The following is a 5,760-nucleotide window of genomic DNA, read 5'->3' as shown; positions in this document are numbered from 1 at the left end:
AATTAAATAAATATTTTATTTATTTAATTATCTAAGCATAATTCTTCTATTAATTAAATAAATCTTTATTTATTTAATTAATTCATTTATCCTCTTCTAGCCTTATTTCTCATTTAAATAAATACATTTATTTATTTAAATTATCCTTTTCCTAAATTAAATAAATATTTTATTTATTTAATTATCCCATTTCTTCTATTAATTAAATAAATTTTTATTTATTTAATTAATTCATTATCTTTTTCTACACATGACACATGTCATTCATCTCTTAATTCCTACACTACCTACCCCTTTCACTATTTTACTATTTCTTCTACCTACCCTCTAATCCTAGCCGACCTCCTTTTTACACCTCTCAATCTTATCCCTCCATTTCATATTGTGTCTTCTATTTAAGGAGATGCTTCCTTCATTATCAAACCCTAATGATCCTAATGAGCTAACAACTTGATCAATTGGCTACACTACGATCCTACTTGCAACCACATTCCGTTCTTTGTTGAGCTCTTGTGCACATAAAAATCTGAGAGCAAATATATCAAGCAAGATCAATGGAGATAGGAAGAATGGAGATCCAAACCCTATTGGACATGTGATGGTATAATCTTTGTGATTTCATTTGATTTGCATTGTCTTAGGTAATCTTCATATGTTATGGTGGATCTTTGTTGATTGTTAGGCTAGGGTTTGGTGGTTGAATTCATTTAGCCTTTCAATATTGTTATTATTGTTATCCATTTTCACCATACACACATACATACACACATACACATGCACACATACACACATGCACACACATACACATACACATGCACACACATACACATATGCATACGCATACGCATACACATACACATCCACACACATACACATACACACACCCATCACATGCACACACATATACATACATATACATTCATACACATACCCATACATGCACATGCACATAAACATCCAGACACATACTCATACATGCACACATACATATATACACACATACTAAGCCATTTCAAACATCGCAAACAAGAAGACACAATGATCATTACAACTAGTGGTAATATAAAAACTAACGTTCATAGGCCAAATTCAACCCAATTTCCACAAGTCTTTAAACACAATTGAAAACACATCAAACACTTTCTTATCCTAAGGTCAATGTTCTCATGGCGGTAACTTTAGCCGACAACTCAGAATCTCCGTCAGCTCAAGTGTAGGGACACCTTGAGGGGTGTATTCACTAATTTTTCCTTTTGTGTGAGTGGACAGCTAGGGGCCTCCAAGACTAGAAGGATGACCCTATCACCCTCTCCTTGGAAAGCTACAAGTAGCTTATGCTAAGCCAAGGATTTCTGTCTCATCCCATGGGAGCCTTATGGTGAGTGTCTTGGGGGGAAAACCATCTATCCTCTTGCGTTGAAGCTATCGCAATGTTCAGACAAAAAATGGGTGGGCCACTAAAACTACTCTAAGGTGTTTAGTGGGGGAGCTTCTATGGAACTTGGTGTCTACCCATGTGGCAACAACTTATTCAGGAACCCACTCCTTGTTCTCCACACAAGTGCGTACACATAGTGCAGATACTAGGGAGTACCGTCGGTGTAGATACACATCACCAAGGCGTCGCGACTTTTGCTTAACGTATTAATTTATATAGCGGGTAGAAGAAAGTACCTCTTGGGTTGTTCCCCTCTCACCAACCTTATGGGCTTCTCGAGAGGGCATGCCCTTCTACCTAAAAAGAAGATGATAACAATTTCTTTTACACCCAACGACCAATGGAAGATGAGGAGAGTTCAAATACTTTTGTTATCATCTTTAGGGTTCTATCTAAACACAAAGCATGTGAAATACATAAAACACTTCAAACAAGCTAATTAACCCCAAAATGGAATAAATATGTGTCTATCTTTGGTACTTTTTTGTTGCACACATTAGTGGTTTGTCTCTCAATGCTATGACCTTTAGCACTTTGTTCATTTGTGGAAGTATTATCCATTGATGCTCCTTACACATTATCCCACAAATAATCAACATTGTTTCATTCACCTAAATTTAATGTTAGTAGAATTTGATAATGGAGTCATATAGACTTAAGGATTGTTAGAGCTAAATTTTAACTTTTATATTAAAATTGAATAAATGAAACCAAACTTAAATTTTTTAAATAAAATAAAACCTATTTAAAAAAAAAAAGTCAACTCATAATGTATTTATTTAATTAATTCAACTAATATGAATAATGATTATTAATATCATTATTTCAAAAATAATTAAATTTATCAAAAAAATATTTGATATTTATATAAATTGAATAATAATATTATTAATTATATATATATAATATATATTAAAACTAATTATTTATATGATATATTATAATATAATAATTATTAAAATAAATTAAATTAAAAAAAAATGAAGCATGTAATTTATTGTTTATATATTATATTTATCATATATTATAATTATTAAAATCTCTAAAAAGAAAAGTTCAAACTTAATAAGAAAATAAATGAGTAATAAAAAGTGACAAGAAAGAATTGATATTTAAAAACACATTTCACGTAGCATTGGAAAAAGTGAACTTTAAAATGTTTAAATATAAACACTGATACTTAGGGGAAGAGCACCAGTAGCCGTCATAGCTAACTTCACGCACCCACAGATCCTAAACAGTACATCGGATTTTGATTTTTTTTTTTGTTGTTGTTTTCGCATGCGACTTAATTGCTTAAAGCTATTGATTTGGCTTGTGGGTGGTAATGATGCACACTATGGAATCAGTTATGCACATAAAGGTCATAAAGTACACATTTCAAAGTGTCACCTGATACCTTACTAAAGATGTTCCAGTAATCGTCCACTCAAAATCGCCAGTACTTGTGGACAAATGTCCCAATAGTTTTGCACAAATGTTCCAATAGTCGTGCACAAATGGACCAATTATGAACAAAAAATTACAAAAAATGACAAAAAAAGGATTGGCTATTGGTACAAAACAAATTTATTAATGGTGTTTTCACTATGATGGCTATTGGGGGGTCATTGTGACAATTAGATGATGGCTATTGGAACTATGATGGCTATTGGTACTCTTCCCCTAAATAATCCCATTGTTCCTTTAAAATCTTCGTGTTTCCCTAGGATCGTACATGTGAGAAGATGATCGTCTTTTCAAAATATAAGTATAATGAAATATCCTGCACGTGAACCGATACACATCATTTTCTTAAAACTACGATTTCTACCATAACACTTCTTGATTTCCATTGTAGGTAATGCTTTTCTCACACCACAAAAGGAAAAAACTGATGAAAACCCATCTAATGATCATTATCGACTCAATCGTCTTGCACACCTCTTAGGAAATGTGGATTGTCAATTTGAAATATTAGCTCGTTCATTTCAAATAAGGAGACACCTTTGGCATAAATATATTGATTTGATTATGAATGATGGGATTTTTTTATAGACAAAACCGATTCATTAAGGGACATGTTTGTCTAAAGGAAATGTGAGATTTAATTAGCAAAAAGAGATATTTACAAAGGTAAAATGTCTTTCTCTTTCTAATAATCAAAATAAAGGTAGCACTCACTATCAAGAGGAACATTCCATTAAATGACACTTAATAGATAATTAGTGAAAAATGTGATTATCCCAAAAGGTGCAAGTTAACAAAATTATTATCATAAAGAAAGGGTGTGATTGTTAAAGAACTCATTTTTTTTTTAATATGTGACTCATCAATGAAGAGGCATGTAGATTACTAATGGAATACTCACACACACACACACACACACACACACACACACACACACCAAAAGAATACATCTCATATACATCAATAGTCTCATATGTAAAGAAAGGAATATCTGAAGAAGTATATGTAGATTTGAAGGAAGATTCATAGCAGATATAAGAACTTCATATTAGATTTATGAAGAGTATTGCTAGATTTGAGAACAAATGTTTGAATATTTATGAAGATTGTGCAGATTCACGAGAATGCATTATTGATAAATTATTATAGGTTTAGAAGAGGGATCACACTGATTTGGAAGAGAAGATTATGATAAGTCTTGAAAGGGAAATAATGCAAATTTGTGAAGGAAAGTAGATACAATTGTGATAGAAATATATGCAGAGTTGTGAAGAAGAGTACATATGCAACTAAGAAAGGGATATAGGTAGATTTGAAAGGATCAAAATGTCCATAATTCGTTGTGAAAGTAACATTCAAGGTGGAGACTAGTTTTGAAGTGGGAGTTGGTGCTTTCAGTAGGTTGGTGCCTACAAATTGTGGGAGTTGGTGCTTCCAGTGGGTTGGTGCTCACAAACAAGCTTAGGGGTTGGTGCCTCTAGTAGGTTGGTGCCTACAAACATTATAAAAAAATAAATATAATCTAAGCATTAATTTGTCGTGATTTTCTCCCATAAGGTTTTCCACGTATATATCTTGTGCTCTATTTGTGTTCACATTAGTTAGATTTCATGTGAATGATAATATATAATGAACATGTTTACGAGATAAGTTATTTGAAAAAGTAAAAGATTGTTAATATACTGATCCACCCCCACCCCCCTCTCAATATACTTGTGTGCTCTTCAGGTACTAATGAATAAATACATTGTTCAAAGGGTAATTATTAGATACAAAGAACACAAATTACACAAAAATCTTCTCTCAATAAAAAACAACAATAAGATTAGATACTTCGTTTAAAAGTGAATCATCAAACATAACGAAGCCAACAGAAACTTGCAACCAACATATGTTGTACTAAACATTAGAACTTTGAAAAATTTGCCAAGCATGCTTTACCAAAAATATCAACAACATTGCAATTAATATAGATTATCCAAAATGCCCAAGCAAGTGCAAGTCATCCTTTTTGTTTACCATAACATGCTAACTCAAACTCACTTGTCCAATATTTCTTCTTTTATAAACAAACCTGAAATACATAATTCATAACTAGAAAAGTTGAAAGAAAATCACCTTGCTCAATATCACTCTCAATAGCTTTCAACAAAGTTCTTGCACCTCCACTACCTATAATAGATCTATGGGAAATGTTAAAAAAATCACAGTAAAGAAATTCACAAGCTAAATAAACAAGACATAATATTTTGATTCAAACATACTTTCTTTAAAATCAATAATGCTTATTGTGCTGCTAATCTTCACATAGACAATGAATTCTCTGACACCTCGATTACATGAGGAAAATGAAATCAAAACATAACAATTCTTCTAAAAGACATCATATTAAAAAAATAATAAATTTTAATACCGACACATATAAATTACTACATTTCAATATGATCCAAAAATTAGTAAACAATCATTCACCATGCTTTAAACTAAATTCCAACTCATGTAATCATTAAAGACATCAATAAACTTTAATTGCCTCCTCACTTTATATTGTATCTATTAGCAAATGTATTGTAATTGTAGTAATAACTAGTATACATATATTTTAAAAAATCTATGTAAAATTCGCCGAGAGATATCAAATTTTAAAATATTTAAACATTCATTAATATGAATAAATCAACCTACAAACGAAAGCTATGCAAGTAAATATTTGCAACATTCAAAAGATTTAGTACAAATATGTTATTAGGGTTAGGGTTTGGGTTAGGATATGCTAACATGCATGTATACATGTGTGTGTGTGTGTGTGTGTGTGTGTGTGTGTGTGTGTGTGTGTGTGTATTGGGTTAAGGTTAGGGTTAGGGTTAGGGATA

Source organism: Cryptomeria japonica, chromosome 3, assembly GCF_030272615.1.
Source record: "Cryptomeria japonica chromosome 3, Sugi_1.0, whole genome shotgun sequence".
Classification (NCBI taxonomy): Eukaryota; Viridiplantae; Streptophyta; class Pinopsida; order Cupressales; family Cupressaceae; genus Cryptomeria; species Cryptomeria japonica.
This window is presented reverse-complemented; position numbering follows the sequence as displayed.